The following is a 27,973-nucleotide window of genomic DNA, read 5'->3' on the forward strand; positions in this document are numbered from 1 at the left end:
TGTAATCCCACTTGTTTATTTTTGCTTTTGGCGTCCTATCCATTACATCTTCGCAAAGAGTAATGTCAAGGAGATTTCCCGTATGTTTTCTTCTAGGAGTTTTTTGGTTCTGGACCTTGCATTTAAGTCTTTGATCCATTTTGAGTTAATTTCTGTGAGTGGTGTAAGATAAGGGTCTAGTTTCATTCTTCGGCGTGTTAAGATGTAGTTTTCCCAGCATAACTTATTGAAGAGACTATCATTTTCCCATACAGTATTTTTGGCTTCTTGTCAAATTAATTGACCATATATGCATGGGTTTGTCTCTGGGCTCTCAACTCTGTTCTTTTGGTCTATGTGTCTGTTTTTATGCTAGTATTGTACTGTTTTGATTACTATAGCTTTGTAAATAGTTTGAAATCAGGGAGCGTGATACCTCCAGCTTTGTTCTTCTTTCTCAAGATTACTTTGACTACTCAAGATCTTATGTTTATCTCCATATAAATTTTAGGATTGTTTTTGCTTCTGTAGATAATACCATTGGATTCTTGATAGAGATTGTATTGAAACTATAGATAGCCGTGGGTAGTATGGGCATTTTAACAATATTAATTCTTCTAATACATGTACACAGAGTATCTTTCCATTTATTTGTGCCTTCTTCAATTTCTTTCATCAGTGTTTTATAGTTTTTTGTGTACAGATCTTTTACCTCCTTGTTTAATTTTATTCTTAATTATTTTACTGTTTTTGATGCTATTGTAAATGAGATTGTTTTATTTCTTTTTCAGATAGTTCGTTGTTAGTGTACAGAAACACAACTGATTTTTGTATGTTGATTTGGTATCCTGCAACTTCACTGAATTCTTGTATTAGTTCTAAAAATTGTTGGTGGATTCTTTAGGATTTTCTATATTTAAGATCATGTCATCTGCAAACAGGGACAATTTCACTTTTTCCTTCTCAATTTGGGTACATTCTATTTCTTTTTCTTGCCTAATTGCTCTGACTAGTACTTCCATTTCTATGTTGAGTAGGAGTGGTGAGAGTGGGCTCCCTTGTCTTTTTCCTGATTTTAGAAGAAAAGCTTTTAATCTTTCACTGTTGAGTATGATGTTAGCTGTGGGCTTGTCTTACATGGCCTTTATTATGTTGAGGTAACGTTTCTTCTATACCTAAATTGTTAAGAATTTTTATCATGAATGGATGTTGAATTTTGTCAGATGCTTTTTTTGCATCCATTGAGGTGATCGTATGATTTTTATTTCATTCTATTAATGTAGTATACCACATTGGGTGATTTGCATCCTGACATCCCAGGGATAAATCCCACTTGATAACAGTGTATGATCTTTTAAATATGCTATTAAATTCAGTTTGCTACAATTTTGTTGAGAATTTTTGCATCTGTATTAGGCAAATTGCTGCAATTTTATTTTCTTTTAGTGTGCTAATCTGACTTTAGTATAATAGTAATTCTGGCCTCATAAAATGTGTATGAAAATGTTTCTGTTCAATTTTTTGGAAGAGTTTGAGAAGGACAGACATTAATTCTTCTTTAAATGTTTTGTAGAATTGTACAGTGAATCTATCTGGTCCTGGGCTTTTCTTTATTAGCAGGTTTTTGGTTACTCCTTCACTCCTTACTCATTGATCTTTTCAGATTTTCTATTTCATCATGATTCAGTCTTGGTAGGTTGTATATTTCTAGGAATTCATCCATTTCTTCTAGGTTGTCCAATTTGTTGGGGTAGAATTGTTCATAGTAGTCTCTTATGATCTTTTGTGTTTCTGTGGTATCAGTTGTCTCCTTTTCCATTTATAATTTTATATACTTGGATCATCTTTCTTTTTTTCTTGTCTACTCTAGCTAACAGTTTGTCAGTTTTGTTTATATTTTCAAAGAACCAACTCTTAGTTTTGTTAATCTTCTGTATTGTTTTTCTGTTTTCTTTTCCATTAGTCTCTGGTCTAATCTTTACTATTTTCTTCCATCTGGTAACTTGGCACAATGACATTGACTCCTTCTTTTCTTCTTTTTTATTTTTATATTTTTTAGTGCTGCAGAATACAGTCACTTATCTTTCTCCTAGGTCTACATATGTCAATCCGAACAGTTAATAACAAGTGCCACAAAACTCTTAAGTGAATATAAAATTTAGGGAAATACTGTATTCCCTATACAACAGTACAGATAAAAACAGGTTAAAATAAATTATAAGGGTTTATTTGATGGAGAATAGATGTTTTAAACAGGTGAAGTGTATCTTGATGGTTGTTTATAGAAAAAAATAAAACTGCTACTATACTCTCCTTTGTGATAATATATGGAGGTTTAAGAATAATAGTTTTATCAGTCTCGTATCCTACAAGTTAATGTCTCTACCTCCTTCTCCCTAACCAGCTACTCTTCTAAGAGACTTTCTATCAATAAATAAACTTTTAAGGTAATATTCTAAGTTTGTTGTAGTCTGGATAAACTCCACTAACAACACATACCAAATAAAGTTCTTATAATAAAACTTGAAAAGAAACATCAGTAATGGAATCTGCATGGTCCTTAGCTAATCTTTTATACTGTTCTTGTGACATGTGCCCTCCTGTACTTTGAATTATCATTAACTGTACATTTATCTCTCCCTACTAGATTATAAGCACCCTGCGAGCAGGGACTGCTCAATCTTTGATGCTTATCACAATGTTGGACAGTTAGCAAAGAATCAAGAAACATTTGGCTAAACTGAGAGATAGGTCCAGGGAAAAAGCATACAGATCATGCTGACGGCACTAGCTGAATGGAACTGAACTAAGGAAATAGCACTGATTCTAGAATTAGACTCACCTCTTCTCACTCTGCCATGGAGTTAGGTCTTAAATTAAGGGTATTTTGAAAATTTTTAAGAGGTGTTACTTCAGTTTATTAGGTAGTAGATTTTCTGGATTAGATCCATGTTTTTCATATTATTCCTGTACAAAAATATTTTCCAGTTGATAATGTAATTGGGCATAATCCAACTAAATTCTTCAGTGTTTCTAAAAATTTTTCGTGGTTGTTATTAGTTAATACTGCAGTGCTATTTTTCAGTGTTATTCTTAAACATTTAAGGTAATATCATATGAATGATTTTTTCATGAGACAACCACTATGATATTTTGAGAAAAAAATGTTTGTGGTTGAATACCTCATGCCTTCAAGAGCAGACTTTGCAGCTGTGTTCAACCGCCCTTATGGGAGGAGTGTTTCACAGTGGTGAGAATCCTGATACAAACTTCTAGAGAAGGACTGACATTGGCTGCTTTAGATTCCGCTACGATTTCTGATGTCGCCTGTGGTTAAAAGGATAATTCAGTTTCACCAAGTGCTTTCCTTTTTTGGACCCGACTGTAAAGCCACTCATTTGCTATATAATGAGAAAACATTTTTTTTGGCAAAGCCTTTATTAGTTATCCAGCCTCTCTCTCTGCACCTTGTCCACCCTCAGGGCCTCTGGAAGGAAGCAGAACAAATGCACCTTGAGAAAGAAGAGGATGTGATATAGTGTGAATTCCTTCTAAACCAGAAGACAAAAAAGAGGAGAAATCTGCTCCTTAAATGATGGTGAAATGATGAAGAGGAAAAGGATAAGAAAAGAAAGTAGATATGTTTCTCTTTCAATTCACTCTTCTAGAATGAAAGGGAAGGTTGGGACTCTTAGATCATTTGAAGGGGAAACAAATCCAAGGGGCTTACGCTCCTTTTTCTAACTCGAACTTTGGGAGAAGGCTGCTCACAGGCAGGTCCCATATTAACAATGGAGACCGCAGAGGAACTGCCACCAGCATAATAAAAAGCGTGAAGCCCCAGGGCCCATCTGCCAAGGGACAGCCGGACCAGGGCCACTGAACTGTGGAAGCGGCACTGTTGACTGAGGCAGAAAGTGGGTCTGAGTTAGCATTTTCAAGCTTCTGTGTGTCATGGAAAGGATTCAGAAGCAGGAGGTCCCTGAGCTAAGGGCCAACAAGTCTGCCCGTGAACCACCACGGTGAGAGAGCCACTGCTGGGCGGAGGCCCATGAGGTGCCACGGCGTGGCTGAGGCTCAGACGCAGAGGCCTCAGCAGCACCCGTCACCAGGGAACGTCCTTCCAGAGTAATGAGAATGAGCCGCAGTTTCACCTGGGACTTTGGAACAAAGACAAGGGAAGCTGCAAATAGAAGCTTGCTGACTGAAGTCTCTCTCTCCCCTTTGCTAAAAAGGTATCCAATTTCCTCTTCATTCACCTGGACACCATCTTGTGAAGGAGCTATGTGTATGTATCTGTGTGCACATATAGTTCATATGTGTGTGCACGTATGTGTGCTGTGTACATGCTTGTGGGAGGGTGGTATGAGCTGCAATTGAAAAGACCGAGTCTTTATCTGAAGTAGGGGCAGTTAGTGCAGTTACTCTTTAAATACTAGAAGAATGACATGCACTCTTAATGAACAAGTGAAAGTATTCTTTTCTTCTACTTCCCAGTTGAATGGTGTGGAAGAAATATTAGCCTATTATAGAAAAAAAATGTTTTACTTCCAAACATGCATAACTGTGGTTGTCACCCTGCAACCCTGAGGTTAAATATACAATTTATTTTGGGAAATAAGAGTAAAATTATATTTTAAAAATTTTTTTAAATTTTAAATTAATTAATTAATTTATTGGCTGTGTTGGGTCTTCGTTGCTGCGTGCAGGCTTTCTCTAGTTGCGGTGAGCGGGGGCTACTCTTTGTTGCCGTGTGTGGGCTTCTCATTGCGGTGGCTTCTCGTTGCGGAGCACAGGCTCTAGGCATGCAGGCTGCAGTAGTTGTGGCACACGGGCTCAGTAGTTGTGGCTCGCGGGCTCTGGAGCATAGGCTCAGTAGTTGTGGCGCACGGGCTTAGTTGCTCCGTGGCATGTGGGATCTTCCAGGACCAGGGCTCGAACCCGTGTGCCCTGCATTGGCAGCTGGATTCTTAACCACTGCGCCACCAGGGAAGTCCCAATATATTAAAAATTTTATGTGTTTGTTTCTAAAAATGGAATCCATTACTATGGCCACATCCATCCAATTTTCTGTCAGGATATTCATGCTCTTTCTGTAGAAATAGTCATCAGTGTCTGAGAAGGAGAAGATGAAGGGCATTTCTCTGTGACGTGATTTTGTTTTCTTCGGGCTGTGCTTTTGTGGATCCAGTTTATCTTGCCACCTCTGGTCCTCCTTTGGGATCTTTCACACTTTGAAGGAGACAAGTTGAATAAGACAGGATCCCTGTACTCAAGAATTTTATGCCTTATTAAGGGAAATAAGACAAATCTATAAAATCAGGAAGTAAGGCAGTGTGTGACAAGTGCCAGGTGAACGGAGCAAACGAAGTATATGCCTCAGGCAGGGGTGACCGAGTCTTCCTGAATTTATTTTCATTTAAGTTACATCCCAAGCACCCTACCTGTATATCGTGAAGAGAAAAATAAATGATAAAGGAAGATTTCTAAGGCCAGATGATTTAACAGACCCTTTAAAAGAATTAGTAAAAAACATATTTTGGTTCACAGCAATAGCTGTATAGAGAAACTAGGTTTTCCCAGTTTTTCTATATTTGATTTTACATGTTCCAGAATAAATGGGTTTTCTTTTTTTTTTTTTTTTTAATTTTTTTAATTTATTATTTATTTTTTTTATTTTTGGCTGTGTTGGGTCTTCGTTTCTGTGCGAGGGCTTTCTCCAGTTGCGGCGAATGGGGGCCACTCTTCATCGCGGTGCGCGGGCCTCTCACTATCGCGGCCTCTCTTGTTGCGGAGCACAGGCTCCAGATGCTCAGGCTCAGTAGTTGTGGCTCACGGGCCCAGTTGCTCCGCGGCATGTGGGATCTTCCCAGACCAAGGCTCGAACCCGTGTCCCCTGCATTGGCAGGCAGATTCTCAACCACTGCGCCACCAGGGAAGCCCAATGGGTTTTCTTTTGACTTTCATTTTGATTTTCTTCTCTATTCTTTCCACTTCTGCTGACCTATGCAAACACCCCTTCGTTCTATCTGATCCACAAGGCCTCTGGGTCACCTCTGAAAAAGACTGGCCTTCGAGCTTCCCTCAAAGGAGAGGAAGCAAGCTGGCATGGGACTATGATCCCTGGTGGCGAAATTTTTGACCCTGGGATTCCCATAGTCATAAAATTCTTATTTTTGGAATACTACGTAGCTATTTCAAGAGCAGGCTGAGTTCTTTCTAGGAGTTGTAATACACAGCATTACTTTTTCCGTGAGAAAGTAAGCTAAGCCCCTCAGGGAAGCTGTGGGAATAATAGCCACAGTGTTATAACTAATCTACTTTAAAAGTCAAATTCTTAAAAGATGCATTTTACAATTTTAAAGTCATATTATTTTCACAGTTGAAGCACTCAGGGTAAAGGGGCATCCAGGGTATTTTGAAAAGATTATACACTGTATTTTGTCAGAACATTTTTTCCCTATGATTTCATAGCCTCTCCTTCATAGAAGGGTACATTTTTTTTCCTTTTCTCCCCCTTTTCTTGCTCTTGTAACTGTACTCAGCGGTCTTGGGGAGAGGAAAGAGTTTAAAGATGCTCCAGCAATTTGCTGGTCTATAGTTAGATTTTGTGTTTCCTATTTAAAGTGTGTAATACTTTGTAAATGCACTGATATCTGGGCTAGATGCCCAGTGGAAATTTCAGAAACAGAAGACAGTGTGTCTCTGTACCTTGTTTCAAATAACTCTCCTCGCTTCTTTAGGGAGATATAATAGGCATTCACATTAGGCCAGGAGGTTATTAGATCTCCACGAGGCTCCGTCCAGCTACATGCCATGAATATTATTCTGTCAACACAAATGTCATTAGAATCTGCTAAAACTGAATTACTCTTAGCAGTTTTACAGCTGTCTCACAACATTTGACAACTACCAAGAAACGCATCTTGGTATCAATAAGAATTCTTCACTGGGCTGATTTATATTTCAAAACCGTGGGAAATGAAGTGGAATAATGGTATCACTGTTTCAATGTATAATGTTTACAAAATAAGTATTGAGTTTTTTCTCTCCAAGTCTGGGATTGATTTTTATATGCCCCCCCCCACACCCCTCTCCCAGCACCTTTATAGCCCTGGCGACTCTAAGTAAGTTGCAGGAAAATTACTTCTCTACTGTTTCACAATACTTTTCTTATCTGACTGCCACAGCTGTCACGTATCATCAAATGCTCTTATTTAAGATGTCTATGGCTGGAAACATTATTGCTTGTGTTCTTCAGCAGCTGAAGAACATTATCTTAGTATTCTGTGAATTTAATTCATTTCTTCTCTTTTGCTTCACTACGCTTTTAATGTCTAGTTCTCTCTCAAACAAACTAACATAGATGATCTTCAGTCTCCTCATATGATTCCTCTGTCTACTGTTAATATTAAATCCCAAAGAAAAATTGAATTTCGGATGTTAAAAGACTCTGAGCTTCACAACTTGCTCTTAGATTTCAATATTCCTAATGTGAACCCACAAATAATGCCAATCCTTTTCATTATTAGTAATGAATCTTCAAGGTCAGTGTTCCAGCTACCAAGATACTCAGCAGTAAATATCTCGACATATTCTTCTCCACGTAGTTCTGTTTGCTTTCTTCAAAATTAGATGCCCTTAAAATGCACATAGAAAGTGAAATATTGCATAGAATGAAACACAGTGGTATCCATTTGAAAACACATAAGAGTAAAGACTTTGCATGCAGTTAAATTCTGTATACTTGTATTTCCTTTAAAAATTACTACAGTTCAGTTTTCCCTTTAGTTAATATTATTTATTCCATCTGAGGGTTGTTTTTGTCTAAAGTATACATTCTGAGATTAAATAAAACAGAATGCAAACTATCGCATAGAAGACAGTAAATTAGTATTTTACAGTATGTTGTTCAAGATCTAGAAGGATCTACACCAGTACAAATTTTATTAAATATTCTTGTTTAATATATGTAATCAACTCTGTTCACATTATTTTTAAAATGTGACTCGGGTATCTAGCATACTTTGATAACATTCTCAGGTAAATTAAAATTATTTTTAACATCATTTTATCTTGTTACTGAGTCTTAGAATGAGGTAAAAGTTAATTTGTCACAAGAATCAGGGCAGACCATTAGTGAAGGCTATAGAAATAGCAGAACTTTACATGGAGCACTGCAAGTTTTCTGCTTCATAAAATTTCCCCCAAAATTATTTGTGTGAGAAATAGATCATCAATTAAGTAAATGATAAATATCAGGTGAGGGTCAGTTATTACAGAAAGAAAACACCCAAAGCCATGGTGGAAAACACTGCAAATCTTATAATGGACAAGAATGCATTACGAAATTATTTCCCACAATGAGTCAAAGACTGCAAAAAAGCCCATGGTGTCAGGTAGAAAGAAATAGAAAACCCAGCCATTATTTTGAGGATTTGATCAAACTAGACACTCAACTGGGATAACTTTAGCCAAATTTCTCCCACTTTCTCCACTGTAGAAGTATTCTTTAGTTAAGTTCCTTTTCCTGTCTGAGTTGTCAGAATAATTGGTTCAGCTCAAGGCTTTCCCTTTTCCAGCTCAACAGTGGATTATTCCTAACACCACCTAACTTCTGGGTATCTGGGTGTCATGTTGTGATTGGTTTAAAAAGACTTTCTATTCACAACACCTATGTCAAACAGCATAAAAATATGATCAAGTGTCTTTCAAAATATGTAATTGCTGGTATTACTAGAGAAGATCCTGTTAATTTTGGAGGAAGATGTTGGATTAGTTCTGAAAGTGAGGAAGTAATTAAAGGAATTGGCATCGGGTTTGGAGTGTCAGAGAATGAAATTTTTCTTTATTTGGAGGGAGGAGTCTTGGTTTACAAGTAATAACAGAGATTATAGAAATGTAGAATAAAAGGTTGGGAGGACCAAATCAATTAGATTTCATACTACAGGTTAACTGGAAGCTACTAGAAGGTCTACACTAAAACAAGAGAAAGGAAATGTAAAGAGATGGTTTTTATAAGACAAATAAAAAATGTGTAGCACTTACAAGCTTTTCGAAATATGTGTTCACATCAGAATGACTTTAGAACATACTACATACTCTGTTTATTCTTAGAGATGTATTCTGAAGTTAAAAAATGCAGGGGAGGCTTCCCTGGTGGCGCAGTAGTTAAGGATCCGCCTGCCAATGCAGGGGACACGGGTTCGAGCCCTGGTCCGGGAAGATCCCACATGCCATGGAGCGACTAAGCCCATGTGCCACAACTACTGAGCCTGCGCTCTAGAGCCCGAGAGCCACAACTACTGAAGCCCGCGCGCCTAGAGCCCATGCTCTGCAGCAAGAGAAGCCACCGCACCACAACAAAGAGTAGCTCCCGCTCACCGCAATTAGAGAAAGTCTTCGTGCAGCAACAAAGATCCAGCTCAGCCAAAAACAAAAATAAATAAATTAATTTTTTAAAAATGCAGGGGAATCTTAAAATTATCTTGGTTGTTTTGTGTTCATAGTAATTGTATTATTTAAGACCCAAGAGTTGCAATAAAATAGAAGAGAGATATATGTATAAAATTTTTTAAAAGTCAAATAAAACCATGTAATGTTAAAAGTTGAAAATACCAAATAAAAATATAATTTTACAAGATAAATTTTCTAGCTCTCTCCATTGGAAAAAATCCAGAAACAATAATGTTCCTTGTGGAAATCAGCACTCCTCACACCCAGATTTCATTTTCTAATTATTATTCACACTGAAGGAATCAGAGACCCTTAGGAAATGGCTGATTCTAAAGGAGGGAGTGGGAGGGAGGTGGCAGGGTGTGGTGACAGCCTGAGCCTTTAACACCATGAGTGTTTTACATATTCTGAGAGAGAAAGTATTCAAGGACAAATGGGTTGTGTTAAAAGGATGCAGTTGCCAGCCTGAAGTGACCCCTCCTGATCCAAACTGGGAGAGTTCAAACATCAATAATAATAATAATAACAATAACTATAATTCATTGGAATCTATTATATAAATATATATCATTGAGTTAATAGTAATACTAAGAAAAGACACTATAAATCAAACAAACTAATTTATCACCACTGGAGATGAATAATATACCAATTCCTTACTTTGAAGATTGGTAATTAAAAGATGAGAACAAAACAGAATATCCCATTTTTTCAATAAGAACTGTAGATTCAAGGATTTTTTAAAAAGTGACCCTAGTTAATAAAAAAAAAAGTTTTTACTTATTTGCCGAATAATAATAATAAATGTAAAACAAAGTAGAATTAGAAAATCACCATTTGCTAATCTTAATGAAAAACCTAAGGGAAGAGAATTCAATGGATGCTAACACTTTTCGGGGAAATGTTGGTAAAAAAATATTCACATAATGCTAAGTATGTCTCCACAGATTACTTGTTAATTGCAAAGGAGAAAACATACATTTATGGTGGAAAGATCTGACTAATGACATTAATCCAGTGGCACCACTTAATCCTGAACAACTCAGACATCCTGTAAATTAAATGCAACAAGAAAACTGATTTTCTCCATGAACTATTTTTCACAAAAGTATTTAACTTGTATCTAATCATGATGTGAGTTTTAAATTTCAGCTTATAGAAAATACAGGTGATAGAGAAACATAAATCATAAACGAAAACACAGTCAGACAAACACAGGATGCTTAAGACATTCCATAGGCCATTGGGTCTGATGTCTTTAAAAAGTTAATAGCTTGGGGAGAAAAAAAAAAAGAGGGAGAAACTACTTGATTTAGAAAGAAAGACTTAAGAGACAAACAAATGTATTGAGTACTTTTTGATTGAATCCTGGTGGACAGACATTTGGAAAAACTGGAATATAGACCAGGTATTTGATGTTATTAGGGAATTATTGTCGATTTTGTTAGGTATATGATCATACTAGGAGAGCATTTCTTCTCATACTAGAGAATTTAGGGGAAAGAATCGTGATATCTGTAAATTATTTTAAATGATATAGCCAAAAAGATAAACATAAGTAATGATACAAGCATAGATTTGGATATAGAGTATAGATCTAGATTAACAGAAAAGACAAAATGTTAACAGGTGTTGAATCTGGATGGTAAGTATATAAGTCTTTTTTGCGTATTTTTTTCTGTTTTTCTGTATGTTTTAAAATTGTTATGATACAATAGTTTTTGTTTTTTTAAGAATGTGTCTTTTAAGAATGTGTCTTTTTTAAGAATGTGTAAGAGTAATGAAAACAAAAACAAAAATAAACAAATGGGACCTAATTAAATTTAAAAGCGTTTGCACAGCAAAGTAAACCATAAACAAAACAAAAAGACAGCCCTCAGAATGGAAGAAAATATTTGCAAATGAAGCAATTGACAAGGGATTAATCTCCAAAATATACAAGCAGCTCATGCAGCTCAATATCAAAAAAACAACTGAATCAAGAAATGGGCGGAAGACCTAAACAGACATTTCTCCAAAGAAGACATACAGATGGCCAACAAACACATGAAAGGATGCTCAACATCACTAATTCTAGAGAAATGCAAATCAAAACTACAATCAGTCAGAATTCTCCCACCAGTCAGACTGGCCATCATCAAAAAATCTACAAACAATAAATGCTGGAGAGGGTGTGGAGAAAAGTGAACCCTGCTACACTGTTGGTGGGAATGTAAATTGATACAGCCACTATGGAGAACAGTATGGAGGTTCCTTAAAAAACTAAAAATAGAGCTACCATATAACCCAGCAATGCCACTACTGGGCATATACCCAGAGAAAACCATAATTCAAAAAGATACATGCACCCCAATGTTCATTGCAGCACTATTTACAATAGCCAGGACATGGTAGCAACCTAAATGTCCATCGACAGAGGAATGGATAAAGAAGATGTGGTACCTATATACAATGGAGTATTATTCAGTCATAAAAAGAACGAAATAGTACCATTTGCAGAGCCGTGGATGGACCCAGAGACTGTCATACAGAGTGAAGTAAGTCAGAAAGAGAAAAACAAGTATCATATAATATCGCTTATATGTGGAATCTGGAAAATGGTAGAGATGAACTTATTTGCAAAACAGAAATGGAGTCACAGATGTAGAGAACAAACTTATGGTTACCAAGGGGGGAAGAGGGGGTGGGATGAACTGGGAGATTGGGATTGACATATATACACAACTATGTATAGAATAGATAGCTACTGAGAACCTACTGTATAGCACAGGGAACTCTACTCAATGCTCTATAGTGATCTAAATGGGAAGGAAATCGAAAAAAGAGTAGATATATGTATACATATGACTGATTCATTTTGTTGTACAGCAAGAAACTAACACAACATTGTAAAGCACATATATGCCAATAAAAATTATTTAAAAATTAAAAAATAAAAAAAGTATAATTGATCTACAGCATGTTAGTTATGTTAGGTCCCGTTACACAACATAGTGATTCACTGTTCCTACACATTTCAAAATGATCTCCACAATAACTCTAATTACAATATGTCGCCATACAAAGATATTACATAGTTATTGACTATATTCCCCACAGGGTATATTTCATGCCCTTGACTCATTTATTTTGCAACTGGAAGTCTGTACTTCTTAATCTCTCTCATCTATTTCTTTCCTCCCCCCGACTCCCCTCCAAAAAAAAAAATGTGTGTAATCATAAAGCCCCAGAAGTTACAATAAAAGGTACCATAGCTCCATTCTCTCAAAGCCTTTGCATTAGAGATTTGAATAGTCTGCTTCTAGGATTGAAGTTCAAAGAGATAAACATTTGACTTGGGCAAATCAGTAGCTCTAAAGGGAGCTCTGTATTGAAAACACTGGAATGCATACCTGTAAAATGAACAGTATGTAATTGCTTCAACACTTATCTGTAGGACTTTAGAATATCCTGAAGGATTCTTGACTCTAGAAGTTCTCTGGGTGTAGTTTAAAAGTGGGATGGCCCCAGATGAGTCTGCACTCTCTCCCTGAGCCTTCCTGGAGCCATGCTGTCCCGGTGCAAGTCCTCCAGGCTAGTACATGTCTGGGATCCTACCTCCCAACCCAGATATTCCTAAACCAAAGGGAAAGCACTAACTGTCTTGGAATTTGCTTTTGCTTCCAAGAGAGTGGGAGGAGAGCTCCTAAAGGTCTCATAGCCAGGCTATCCAGTGCCCCACATCAAAATTCCCTGGGATGTCAGGTCAGTCAGATTCTTCATCTCAGTAATACTTGACTAGTCTGTAAATGCCCTGTCATTGGGAAAATACATGACAGAAAGTGTCTTGTCCATAAACTTCCACCTCGAGTCCAAGCACTATAAATCAAGCTGTGCTTTCAGCAGCCTCTTTTTAACCATTCCAGACTTATGACTGATTCTCTGCTTCCTAGTTCTTTGAATAGTAATTTCAGTGAGGGTCAATTATTTTATTGGGAAACATGTTTTTTACTAGACAGGAAATTCTTTTTATCTTACTAAAGTTGGAACATCATAGTTTAGACATTTCCATTCTCTAAAACATAAAACACCTAGTGCATAGCTGTTACCCTAACTACTAAATCAAAATGCTCCTCTAACGTAGAATATATTAGTACTTAGAAAACTCACTGGGTCAGAAAATATTCACTAACCTCCTACAGCCTGAAGAGTACAGTGGCGGTCACTTAGGGGACTGTCAGTATTAGCTTGATTCCATGTCCTCAGGGAGTTACAAACATCTGTGGGAGAGAAGGTAATCAATCTAATAAGTCTTTCTTGAATTTCTCCATAAAATACTGATTTTGCTCATATAGATTTTTTAAAATAAATTTATTTATTGATTTACTTATTTTTGGCTGCGTTGGGTCTTCATTGCTGTGTGCGGGTTTTCTCTAATTGCGGCGAGTGGGGGCTATTCTTCCTTGAGGTTTGCGGGCTTCTCATCGCGGTGGCTTCTCTTGTTGCAGAGCACAGGCTCTAGAGCGCAGGCTCAGTAGTTGTGGCGCATGGGCCTGGTTGCTCTGCGCCATGTGGGATCTTCCCAGACCAGGGCTCGAACCTGCACTGGCTCATATAGATTTTGTGTTTGGTTTCTTCAAAACTTGAATTCTGAAAGTTTAAAAAAATGAACATCATTTTTGATAATGATATGTATACATACACTTTCTGTAATCTTTTATTCTTAAATATCATGAAAAAAAATCTTACAGGTGTCGTATTTAGTCACTAAGAAAAAATATGAATAAACCATCAGAGTTTGGGGCATGCTGGTACATGTATTAAGAAGTAAAATCTGATTCTTCTAGGCCCAAGCAATTGAATTTAGTTTGCAGTTTCAGAAAATGAATTGCCTAGTCATTACCTGTTGCTTTTCAAATTATATATATATATGTTTCAAATTATATATATCAGTGTTTAGTAGTTCATATTTATCAAAGCTTCTAAGCAATCTCTATTCAGTATCCAGTGTAATAATTTCTGAAGAAAAACATTTGATTGTGCCACTCCCCCATTAAAGTGCTTTTATGGATTTATACTGATTGTAGGATAAAAAGAAATCTAACATAGTCCATGGATTTACCACCGTAGCTGCATCCCAAACCACACTTGCTCTCATTCCTCGCTCTAGCTACCCAGGCTCCCTTTGATCAAGACTTGCCGCAGGTTCTGCACACAATGCTTTATCTATTTGGAAGGTACTACTTTCCTTTCTCACCTACTTAGCTCCTTGCTCATTCTTTAGCTCTCAGCTGAACTATCTTTCCCTCCAAGATCCTTTCCCTGACCGCCCTTAGATCAATCCCCCTAATACATAGAGTAACTTTATCTTTTTGTCATACCACTTTCCATATTTGGAGTTGTACATATCTATTGTGTGGTCAATATCTTTCTTCCCCACCAGAGCATAAGTACAGAGTCAAAGCCCGTGTCTGACTGGTTCACCGCTATACCCAGCATCCAGCATGGAGTGTCCCACACAGAAGATCTTCATAAATCCTTGTTGAATGAATGAATGATAAACCCTCCCATTTCCTTAAATGCACTGTGCTAATATGCTCTGCACACTTCCTCATGCCCTGGGCGTGTGCACTGCTCCCGTCTTTGAGGTCTGCAGCCATCTCCCCAAAAGGGAGTTGCAACAGTGGTGGCGGTGGTGATGGCAGTGACAGTGATGGTTCATAGACTGGGTTTGTGCTTGGTGGAAAGTGACATCACACAATTCCCATGGGGTTGGAAGGAGAGACAACTCTGGGGCTCCTAAAAACCTCATATTGTTAGGAACAAACTTCCTAAGTCTGCTTCTTTTATGGTTTATGTCAATTCCAATTTCAATACAGTCAGATTCCCCTGTATCTCATTCAGGTTAAATTTAAAATTCCATATCTGACCCAATCTACAGCCTTGTTACAATGGACTGAATGCTTGTTCCCCCACATATTCTTAGGTTGAAATCCTAAACGTCCCCCCGCCAAGGTTATGGTTTTGTTAGGAGGTGGGGTCTTTGGGAGATGATGAGGTCATGAGGGTAGAGCCCTACGAATGGGATTAGTGCCCTTATAAAAAAGCCAGAGAGGGTTCCCCCGCCCTTTTACCACGTGAGGTTACAGCATGAAGACGGCCATCTACGATCTGGGAAGGGGGCCCTCACCAGATACTGAATCCATCAGTGCTTTCATCCTGCACTTCCCAGCTGCCAGAACTGTGAGAAACGTTTGTTGTTTAAAAGACACCCAGTTTATGGTATGTGGTCACAGCAATCCAAGTGAACTAAGACACTTGTACAATACATATAAAATCTTTCAACTATTCAAGTTATTATATTAAGCTCAGTGGCTTTGGAGTGGGCCCCTAGAAATCCTCTAAGGATTTTTTAAATATCATGTTTTTTGGCTTGTCCTGTATTTTTGGTGATAAGGGTTTTTGGTGATAAGGGTGATAAGAGAAACTTTTCATTTCTAACCACTAACCAAAAATCTTGAAATCTTTTAGTGAAGAGACTGTAAAAATCTCTTGATTGTACTAGAAATTTCCTCCCTGCATTTTTAATCAGAGCCATTGCAGTGAAAAAAATATTGACATCCAGACACTTTGTTTTCATGTTATTTATTTTGATGCTTATTTATGTGTATATGTGATGTCTGTCTCCCAGAATTTCTTATAATCTGAAATTGATTTACCATGTAGTTGCTAACTTTGTTCCAGATGCACCAATAATTAAAATTTAAAAAAAAAACAAAATTTCTGAGGGATTGTGTGATACACATGAAGCCATCGTACCACTTGGGAAAACTGTCAGTGGAAAGTTCATTGTGTGGGGGGCTGGGGCATAAGGTGTCTGCTTTTTAAAGAAATAGTTCTATTTTGGGAAAAATATTTCAGGCTGTAGAAAGGATGTTTCATAAGGCACTGCAGAGATAGGAGTTGATAGCTCCTTTGAGACTCTTATCATTAGACAGAAGAACTTGTACTATCCACACCATAACTCCTAAATTCCTCACTGAGCCGTCTCCCCTTGAGTCTTACAGTGGCTGTTCATAGTAATTATGGCTGAGTGAGGGTCACCTCTTGCTTCAGGTGGAGGAACTAATGCTGATTTATGGGTCAGCTTCTCCTGTCTGTGCTGTTGTTGAAAGGCTTTTTGCCCCCCTTCACCTTCCACTATGATAAAATGAGGAATTTTAGGCCCAGTCCCTGAATGCAATTAATGATAAGGATGACTACTCTTTGGATTCAGAATTCCTAAAGTACCTCGTGGGAACTTCACGAGAAACAGAATCGTTCTTGATTATAAATACAATTAAAGTCATATTGTGAGTATCTAATAGGAGAGTATTTAATAAGATACTCTCAAGATGATCTTAATTGTATCAAGAGAAGAGAAAGAAGGAAGAGGAGAGAGAGGTTACTTTTGATGCCTGATTATTATGGAACTAATGATAATATTAAACATTTAATTTTAAAATCTACATGTGCTTTTTTATAAGATGAAAGGAAAACTTCAGTGCCCATCAGAAAAGTTTCTCAAAGAAGAATTCAATGGAAAGATATAAGATGAATGCTCTGGACTAACTGGGTAAAATAAAATATGTGCAACAGCATGCTTCTCAAGAGTCTTAAAAGGTATTCTACACTTAAAAAGCAAATATTCAGTGCTCTGCATGCATTTAAAATATGACTAATTTCTTTACTGTGGAAGAATGTTTGATTTTTGTATCAGGAGATTTTATAAGTTAATATTTTATACTTTAAAAAATGTTTAAAGTATTAAATATTTTTTTATTAGTTTGATTTTTGTATTAGTTTGATTATTTTAGTCACTAGAAAATAAACTGAAACAAAAATTGTATCTATGATTTGTAAATAATAGCATAAAATACTTTTTCCAACTGTGCCTTGACATTTAACTTTATTTCTTCCTTATAATTTGACTGTGAATTTCCTTGTGTGTTCTCTCCTAATTTGTCATTAAATATTGGAATCCTCCTTTAACCCATATAATCATAAATAAGAGGGAATTCTCCCTGAAATCAAAAGGATCTCCTTTGAATATCTCTATTATTTTATTGCTGGTTCTGATATGTTCACAACTGTAGACTATATAGCAGGATCTTAACAATGTAAAGCTTGTTTACATATCAGCGTTCCCCATGTTAATCAGTCTGATAACTCTTTTAATACAACAGATTCTGCTTTTATAGTGATAAACTGATCAAAATATGTTTAAAAAAAAGCCTTCTGGCATATTTTTTTTCTTATTCATTATCTTCTCATTATGACTGATAAATATTCCAAGAAGTAAAGGTATTGTTTTACCATATATATGCTACCACATATTTTTAAGTCACTCTTTGTTGAGTGTCAGGTCCTATATTAAGGGACTGCCTTCAAAAACTGTATTCCTTCAAATAAAGCAGTTAATAATAAAATAATACAAAAAACTGGCAAGTATGAAAGGTACTTAAATAATTATTCTTATCTATTTAAATAAGAAAATTTACATAATGTGTGCAGTATAGTACAGGCATACCTCAAAGATATTGTGGGCTCAGTTCCAGACCACCAAAATAAAGTGAATATTGAAATAGAGTCTCACAAATTTTTTGGTTTCCCAGTGCCTATAAAGTTACGTTTACACTATACTGTAGTCTTGTGTGCAATAGCATTATGTCTAAAAAAAAAAAGTACAACCTTAATTTAAAAATATTTCATTGCGGGGGCTTCCCTGGTGGTGCAGTGGTTAAGAATCTGCCTGCCAATGCAGGGGACACGGGTTCGAGCCCTGGTCCTGGAAGATCCCACATGCCACGGAGCAACTAAGCCCGTGCGCCACAACTACTGAGCCTGCGCGTCTGGAGCCTATGCTCTGCAACGGGAGAGGCCGCGACAGTGAGAGGCCCGCGCACCGTGATGAAGAGTGGCCCCCACTCGCTGCAGTTGGAGAAAGCCCTCGCACAGAAACGAAGACCCAACACAGCCAAAAATAAATAAAATAAATTAAAAAAAAAAAAACAACACTTCATTGCTAAAAGATGCTACCATCATCTGAGCCTTCATCGAGTTGTAATCTTTTGCCACAGTAACATCAAAGATCACCAGTCACAGATCATAATAACAAATATAATACTAATAACAGTTTGAAATATTTCAAGAATTACTGAAATGCAATACAGAGGCATGAAGTGAGCAAAAACTATTGGAAAAATGGCACCATTAGACTGCTCGATGCAAGGTTATCATAAATCTTCAATTTGTAAAAAACGTAGTATCTTTGAAGCATAATAAGGCAAATTGCAATAAAACAAGGTACGCCTGTACCTAGCATAATCATATAATTAAAACAATAAGTGTTGGGACTTCCCTGGTGGCACAGTGGTTAAGAATCCACATGTCAATGCAGGGGACATGGGTTCAAGCCCTGGTCTGGGAAGATCCCACATGCCGCGGAGCAACTAAGCCTGTGCGCCACAACTACTGAGCCTGCGCTCTAAAGCCTGCGAGCCACAACTACTGAGCCTGCGTGCCACAACTACTGAAGCCCGCACACCTAGAGCCTGTGCTCCACAGCAACAGAAGCCACCGCAATGAGAAGCCTGCGCACCGCAACGAAGAGTAGCAGTCAAAAATTAATTAATTAATTAATTTTAAAAAAATAAAACAATAAGTGGTCACAACTTTTAACTAAATAGAAAAGTGGGGTTTTGCAGATGTATTAGTCAGGAAAAGCTAACTTCTATAAAGACACTGGTCCAAAAATCTCAGTTATTTAACAAAATAAAGGTTTAACTCTTGCATCCGTCAGAGTCCAATCAGCAGGGTCAAGATGAAGGATGGTGTCTCTGTTCCATGAAGTTACTCTGGGACATAGGTTCCTTCTTTGCTGTGGATCTGAAATCTTTGGACTCCTCCACTGGAGGCCTCCACCTTTGCCCAGCAGATGAGGAAACGGGATCCTGTAAGGTGTTACAGAAGTCAAACCTGCAAGTGGTGTAAATCACTTCTACGCACATGGGTCATATAGCCCCACCCTAACTGTAAGCAAGACTGGGAAACAGTCTCATGGTGTGCCCAAAAGGAAAATGAGAAAGGTTTGGTGGCCGTATAGCTTTGTCTCTGCCTCAGGAAAGCAAAATACATCATTGTCAAAATCATGAATGGGGATTGGAATTTTGGCAATGAAGTTGAAACCCCAGTAAATAGGGATAATGTCAGAGGTGAGAATAAAATTCCTCCCTTCAAGAAGAAAACTAGCCTTGTTTCCAAAATTATAAAATGAGTTACCAAAGATTACTTATTTATTTTAGTATAAAAATATGTCTTACTAGTTTGTCCTCTTTTATGATGCCAGGGTAGGCTAAGCCTGAGTTTTTTAATTACAATAGTGATTCTGTTGCAAATTTAAATAGAACTGGAGGGTTTAATAAATGTCCAATTTATGACATCGTTTTAAGGGGCTATTAATTCACACCTTATTAAATGTGAATATTATAAAATTAGAGCTTATTTTTAGAAATAAAACGAGTTTTCTTAAATTGTAAATTGTGTCATTCTTGAAAGGAAGAAAAAGACTAATGATACTATCCTGTGCCCAAATATAATAGAAGCAGCAGTTGAAAAATTGTCTTCCTCCAACTTTGCCAATGTACACAATTTCTGAGATACATCACCACACTCTATTTACTGTCCTTGGCTTGGCTTCAACTGGAGAGAGCCAATTCCTTCTGAAACAGCCAGAAATTTGTGGCAACCTTATTACAAATGGTCTATTTTTTTCTCATGGAAATATTTTACTCCCTATTATTTTTCCATACTATGACTTTAAGAAGAACTTTGTTCCAAGATGGTGGTTGTTGAACATCTCTACTGTTACGCTTACCTACTAAGCTCTAAGAAAATAATTTCTAGAAGGGAATTTGTAATTTTAGTACTGTTGATATTTTAATTCAAATTCCAAATTTCATTCATCCATGCATTTATTTATTCACTCCAGAATATTTGTGGCTTATCATCTATGGGACAGGCACTGCATTTAGGGAATCTAACTTGAACAGATCCTGACTCTGACTCATACTCTTCTCGGGGAGACAAACAAATAATCAAATAAAATAAAATCCAGACTGTGAAAAGTGTTACAAAGAACAAAGATGGTATTTCCAGGTCCTTATTTAATAATAATTAGGTCTTTAAAATAGAGGGAAAAACATCTAGATAATTTACTTTAAGATGGTTTGGAGTAGGGAGCCCTTTATGGAAGTAAGGTTTAAACAGACTCAGATAAGAAAGATCCAGTCATATGAAAAGACAAGAGAAGAGAAACTTTGAAGATCATGAGATTGGAAAGTTTGGTGTATGAATGGAACAGTGAGTTCAGTGGCTGGGGAAATGGGGTGACTAGAAAGAAAAGCAGGGGTCAGGCCATGTAGGGCCCTCTCAGTCATGGGAAGCCACTGAAAGACTTTAGTGGGAAGTGTCTTGCTCCTAGGATAGGATTTACATACATACATACATACATACATACATTCATTCATTCATTCATTCATTCATTTATTTATTCGTTTTATTTTTGGCTGCGTTGGGTCTTTGTTGCTACGCACAGGTTTTCTCTGGTTGCACCGAGCGGGGACTACTCTTTGTTGCAGGGTGCGGCCTTCTCATTGTGGTGGCTTCTCTTGTTGCGGAGCATGGGCTCTAGGCATGCGGACTTCAGTAGTTGCAGCACACGGGCTCAGTAGTTGCAGCACGTGGGCCCTAGAATGCACGGGCTTCAGTAGTTGCAGCACGTGGGCTTCAGTAGTTGTGGCATGCGGGCTCAGTAGTTGTGGCACACGGGCTTAGGTGCTCTGCGGCACGTGGGATCTTCCTGGACCAGGGATCGAACCCGTGTCCCCTGCGTTGGCAGGTGGATTCTTAACCACCACACCACCAGGGAAGTCCCAAGATTTACATTTTAAAAAATTATTTTTTCAGCTTCATGGTTGAGAAGGTTGAAAAGGGCAAGAGTAGACATCAGGAGAACAGTGAATGAATAATCCAGGAACAACATAACTGTGGGTTGGACCAGGGTGATGAAAGTGGAGGTGGAGGAAAGTAGGTGAGTATAAGATCGATATGGAAAGAAGCACCAAGAGAGGCTGAGGAGTGGTTGTGAGGGATGAGAGAAGGGAGGGGTCAAAGGGGAATCTTGGGTTATTGGCTGGTAACTAAATGAATGACAGCACCATTCCCTGAAATGTAGATGACCGTGACAGGATATGTCTGGGAAAGTCAGACAACATATTTGGAACAATCAAGCTATCTGGGATGCTTAAGAGGCATTCATTGTAGATTTCAAATGGATATAAGCCTAGATTTAGGAGGGCATTTTGGGTTAAAGGTATAATTAGTATTTCTCAGCCTACAGATGGTATCTACATTCATGGGGATAGTTGAGATCAACTGGGGCAGAGTGTATATGAGTAAGAAAAGAATGCTTAGAACCTAGCTGTGAGATACTTCAATATTTAAAAGGTAAGTAGAGGAGGAGGTTCACGCATAGAGTCTGTATCCAAATGGCAGTGACTGAAAGAAAATGGCATTAAAATCAATCACATTTTCTCTTTACCAGGAACTGTCTAAATTGTGGATGCTTGAGAAAATAGAAGAGGTGTGATCATGTGTACTCTCCAGATATCTGGGTCAGGTTCTTTATTGCAAAAGTCATAAGATGCTGTTTTAATGTTCATAACAGACTTCCTACCTAATGTATCTTATAATGTTCACGTGTATTAAGATTTCCACAAAACCATTACCGTTTTTTTTTTATTTTGTCTAGATGTAAAGCAGACAGCATGTCACATTACACGTATTGTTAAAATTCCTGCAGCCTAATGTATACAGATTTGTGAATTTTGAATGACTTGAAGTTCATGAATATCTCAAGGTTGGTTTGTTTTGTCTTGTTCAGACCCTGGATATCATGTTTTTGCAGTTTAATATATTTCTTGAGTGGAAAGAAATGTTTAGATTTCCAGCTAGATATAAGATCGTCAGAGAGAAAAAAAAGAAAGATTATCAGAGAGAATAGAAGTTAAACACATAGAGAAACAAAGGTAACATGTCTTGAAAAATATTTTAAAAAACCTTCAAATAGTCTAGACAAATGCATTCAAAGTGTTCTATTGTTATTCAAAACCCTAGAGAAAAAAAGGTTAGCTTTGGGGAAAATTAACGTATTTTGTGGGCTTCGACATAAAATGATTGCTTAGTACTCCATTTTTTAGAAAACATATAACTTTTTGAACAGTACTACAATAGAAATATAATATAGGGATAAAATGTATACAGAAATTTTAATTTGATAATTTTTACCTCATATGCCATTTCCATAAAAACCTGATTATCCACACCTGTCAAGTTGGCAGGCGAGAAAGTCAACTTGCTCTTGAATGCCAAAGACTATTTCAGACCCTTGCGTTGTCCCGTTAATCCAATCCGTTTTGCATGCTTCTTACATGCCTTTTAGAAGGCCAATTTGCTTATATCCCTTCCTTATAACCTATTTACTATAGTCCTCATTTACTAGCTGAGAGAACTGAATACCTTAGCCACTGGGACTACTGGCTGCTGACATCTCATAGCTGAGTCCCTATGTGAAAATCTCCCTTGGCAAAAGGGAATCCCTCGGTCCAACGTCATGTCTGCATCCCAGGGGAAGCCTGCCTCCAATGGTGATCAATGAGGGCATATAAAGGACTGTTCCCCTTGCCTCAGTAGAGGACAGCTCTGTAGGGATCTCAGTTCTAAAACTCCCTGAAGAATCATTTGAGGTCCATGTTGCAACTGCATCATGGTTCAGCCTTGCCCTGTGCTAAATCCTGCTTCTTTTACTCCCCTGCATGTATAATTCCCAAGACCAATCCCCAGTAAATCTCAAGCACACAAGTCTCCAATTTAGAGTCTGTTTCCAGGGAACCAAGCTAAGACAGCATATATTCATAATCGACATTAACAGCCTGTTCTCACTCTTGCCCCTGCAAATGGGAGAGATTTGTATGCGTGATATTGTCTTTCAGAGCTCAGTTTCTTTTCTGTTTTCTACTATCTCCCTCAGATTTACTGAAATTAATCTCAGTATTTTAGGGATGTATTCAATGGTTATTTATGTCTCTTGCACCTTTGAAGAAGTAGCTTGGCTTAAAAGAATAAGCATAGTACGAAGGACTCAGAAAACTTGGATTATACTTTATACATTATACTTTTTACTCTTAACTTTTCTATGTATCAGTGTTTACACTTAAAAGTCAGCTTAATGGCATCTACCCTGTGGATTTCTAATAATATTCCAAATGAGATTAGACACAAAAATAAATTTGTAAATTAGAAATAGGTTATCATGTATGAACATAATCATATTTTTTAAAAGAAAAATACCACTATTAAAAATAATAGGTGAATTTTTCACAATCATGCACTTTTAACCTCTTCGGATATTTTTCAATCCGAATTTGTATATGACTTAAAAGTATATATAAATTAAGAGTCTCAGAAGACTCTAGAGATTGTCTATTCAAATTCTTTCTCCCAGATGAAATGGAGATAACATAATACTGAGAAATTGGTCTATTGTTATATGATTAGTTAGGAAAAGATTCACAGCTAGACATAGGGGGTCCCTACTTCCCTAGTTCTTCATAGTTATTTTTAAACTTATAATGATAAAAGAAATTTGGTCAATTATTTTTGACTTGTAATCCTTACTTACCAGTATTTATTGCTTTGCAAAAATTTTTCCATTTTGAATAATTTAGCTTTGTTTTCCTTTTCATTTCCATTTTTTCCTTTTGATTGAAATATAGCCTATCAAAATGAGCTTACATAGGACTGTACTGAATATTGTCTCCAAAAAGAGCATGTAAGCCCTTTAATATGAAACTGGGGCAGTACTAAATACAGACTTAATTCAGTAAACTGACATCTTAGCAAATGGTCTTTTTACCTCTGTGGAAAAGTTGGTGTGTGTGTGTGTGTGTGTGTGTGTGTGTGTTTGCATTTTAAAGAATGGCATTTTCACACAGCCACAAAAGCACTCTATGTAAGAAAATAAGTCACATTTGCCACGTAGAAGCAGGAGCTATGGGACTGGTTATAGCTGACTTCTCTGATTTCTCCATTCCCATTATTCTGTTTGACATTTCTGAAGCCAGTTTTACATTTTAGTAGAGTCATAAATAATGGCAATAACCTAGAAAGGTTGGAATATACAAGAATGGAGAAAAGAGAGAAATAACATATGCATATCCTTACGTTAAAAGGGCAAGGGGGCATCAAATGTTGGGTGAACCCAGTTCCAAGCAGAATACACTGAGAGACTCGGAAAAAATACATGTCAGTCTCTAGACCTCCAATTCAATAGGAGGGTGGGTTCTTCCCCATCTTGAGGCTGCTTTGAGGGTGTTCTACCAGGGCTCTTGCACTAACTGACAATTAGCACCATTCAGTCAAGTTTAAGCTAAGAAGGGATCTGTCCCCCACCTGCCTACTCCTCCCAAGCTGAGGCCACTGCACTGAACAACGCCAGGGAGAACCACTCCCAGCTCCACCTTTGCTATATGACCCACTCCTTCACCCTCACAGCCCACACAGCTATACTGCAGCCCCGCGTTAGGCCTTGTAGAAAAAAAAAAATTATTGCAACTTGCTCTCATTTTCTCTTGATTATCCCTTCTTGTGTTTATTTTTGAGGAGCAGATATTTAAAATTTAGATTTTCCTTTTCCACAACAATGGAAAACATACACAATTCATTCACAATTTATAAACTCAGCAAATGGAGGCATTTCTAGGCATTGCTTGTGTTTTTGTTTTCAAATCTAGTTAAGAAAATGGCTCTGTATGGCTTCTGTTGGAGCTTGAAGGGCGGCAGGGTCTTGCCTCTGTCCCCAAACAGTGTAGCTAAAGATTCTGAGGCTATTCAATACTCTATACCAAGAAGTGAGTGCTTTCTGTGCAAGTTGCCGTTTCCCTGTGAGAAATAATAGCCAGCATAGATATAGCTAAAGGAAGGCAGGAATGGAGCCTTGAATTTCCTTGGAATCTAAAAATCTCACCTGAAGGTTGTTTACAGAGGGGCTGGAACTGAGATGAGGATGGATTTGAGAATGGCCTGAGGACGCAAGGCTACCAAGGTGACAGCGTTCAGCTGGGAAACCTAAGACAAGCACTGTCTGATAAGGATGATGATCTGACTGGTGAAACTGAAGACTAAGTTTGCAGGATTGAGAGGAGATTAGAAGTAAATGATTATAAAGATTACAGAAAACACAGTGTCAATGCTTCAAAAACAAAACACTACTTTCCTGTCTGAGTAATGACAAGAATATGGAATCAGCAGCCTCAGTTGACATTCATGTCCTGCTGTGGGGGAGAGGACAGGGATTCGGGTTTGCACTAAGCAATCCAGTTCATCTCCACTCCACTGGACCCGAAACCGGATAATTATATTCCTCTTTTCTTTCTGATTCATCTTTCATCAAAAAGCTGTATGACCCATCGTGTCAATAAAACCAACAAAGATGGCTGGGAAGGAAGTGTCCAGATATTTCGAGCCTTCCCAAACCAAGGAAATCATATATTTCAACCACTTATTCTGATTTTTTTAAATGCCAAGCTATGCGGCTCAGCTGTCAGAGCTGTGGAGTGAAAATAAAATTAGGGGCCAAATGCCTAAACCCTCAAGAAATGTCATGGAGAAGAAGCAAAAACAAGTAAAAGGTTTTCCTTATTATTATTTTCTTAATGTTTAAATGTATGGATTTTGTTATCAGTGCTCTGAAAATGGAGCCATTGGACCAAATGCTTATGTTTAAGAAACGCTTTGGACTTAAATAAACACCATTTTCTTTTCTCTTGGATTAATTTACTTGCAGATGTGTGACATAGTTCGGGAATATATACCCAGCTGAAAAATACTGACGAGGACAGGGCAGAACCTAATTTCTTACTATTTAGACTTTATTTAACAGACAACATAGCTGTCAAAAGAAACATGAACTTCTCTTTCTTATTCACTTCAGGGACAGAGAGATGGAATCGAAAGCAGAAATCAGTTTCCTCCAGTGATCAAAAATAGCATTTTAAAATCTTGTACTGTTTTGTATTTGCTGTTTTAATTTTTTTTTTTCTTTTCCTTGGCAGGCTTGTGCATTACTAAGCAGTCCAGTCCTACTGCATCCTTGGTCCTGCACTTATTAACGGTAAGGATGCATTAACTGGCTATGAGGCAGTAGGGAATTCACATCACCTCTCTGGGCCATAGCTTTTCTCTGTAAATTGAGTGAGTTTGGCTAAATCATACCCTGTTCCAGTGTTTTGGTCAATTTTCTAGGTCTTTGTAGGTTTATAGTTTGCATGTCCCCCTGTGGGAAGATGGAATCTCTTACTATAGCCCCAAATACTAGAAGATCAGCTAGTTAACGGGCTACAGCTGAAGAGAACATTCCCATCGAGTTGAGAAAGAGACCGTGGGTGGTGAGTCTAGTATAGAGCCCTAGGAATCTAATGCCTCTTTTCCCCTTTCCCATTAGATGGTTTATTCCTGTTTTCAATATAGTATTCTATAGATTTGTACTTCATTTTGGTATCTAAAGAAAAAACGCATTATCATTCCCATGGATGATTAGAAAACAAAACTTTGAAAAATTAAATTCATGCCAGGATCTTCCCATCTTAGAATAGCTGGGAAAATATTTATATTGGATGTTGAGCTCATGTCAAATGGCCAAACAGAGCAACAGTCAGCTCTACCCACCACCAGAGCCTCTCATCAAGCCTCTTAGATAGCCTCAACCACCAGAGGGCAGACGGCAGAAGAAAAACTACAATCCTGCAGCCTGTGGAACAAAAACCACATTCACAGAAGGACAGACAAGATGAAAAGGCAGAGGGCTATATACCAGATGAAGGAACAAGATAAAACCCCAGAAAAACAACTAAATGAAGAGGCGATAGGCAACCTTCCAGAAAAAGAATTCAGAATAATGATAGCGAAGATGATCCAGGACCTCGGAATAAGAATGGAGGCAAAGATCGAGAAGATGCAAGAAATGTTTAACAAAGACCTAGAAGAATTAAAGAACAAACAAACAGAGATAAACAATACAATAACTGAAATGAAAACTACACTAGAAGGAATCAATAGCAGAATAACTGAGGCAGAAGAACGGATAAGTGACCTGGAAGACAGAATGGTGGAATTCACTGCTGCGGAACAGACTAAAGAAAACAGAGTGAAAAGAAATGAAGACAGCCTAAGAGACCTCTGGGACAACATTAAACGCAACAACATTCGCATTATAGGGGTCCCAGAAGGAGAAGAGAGAGAGGAAGGACCCGAGAAAATATTTGAAGAGATTATAGTCGAAAACTTCCCTAACATGGGAAAGGAAATAGCCACCCAAGTCCAGGAAGCACAGAGAGTCCCATACAGGATAAACCCGAGGAGAAACACACTGAGACACATAGTAATCGAATTGGCAAAAATTAAA

General features: G+C 37.6%; 2 long non-coding RNA genes across 3 annotated transcripts in view; one reads left to right on the forward strand and one right to left on the reverse strand.

Annotated features, from left to right (window-relative positions):
• LOC137756036 (uncharacterized) overlaps window positions 1-12,999 on the reverse strand; it is an 84,675-nt gene extending 71,676 nt beyond the window's left edge. Inside the window, exon 1 of the long non-coding RNA XR_011072161.1 lies at window positions 12,828-12,999. This is a non-coding gene — a long non-coding RNA (uncharacterized lncRNA). The remainder of the gene's footprint in view (window positions 1-12,827) is intronic.
• The window catches only part of LOC137756035 (uncharacterized), a 36,723-nt gene continuing 12,098 nt past the window's right edge, over window positions 3,349-27,973 (forward strand). Inside the window, exons 1-2 of one of the 2 annotated variants that reach the window (XR_011072160.1) lie at window positions 3,349-4,267; window positions 26,625-26,683. This is a non-coding gene — a long non-coding RNA (uncharacterized lncRNA). The remainder of the gene's footprint in view (window positions 4,268-26,624; window positions 26,684-27,973) is intronic. The other variant, XR_011072159.1, reaches the window with a different exon arrangement.

The sequence above is a fragment of the Eschrichtius robustus genome, chromosome 21 (assembly GCF_028021215.1).
Source record: "Eschrichtius robustus isolate mEscRob2 chromosome 21, mEscRob2.pri, whole genome shotgun sequence".
In the NCBI taxonomy this organism is placed as follows: Eukaryota; Metazoa; Chordata; class Mammalia; order Artiodactyla; family Eschrichtiidae; genus Eschrichtius; species Eschrichtius robustus.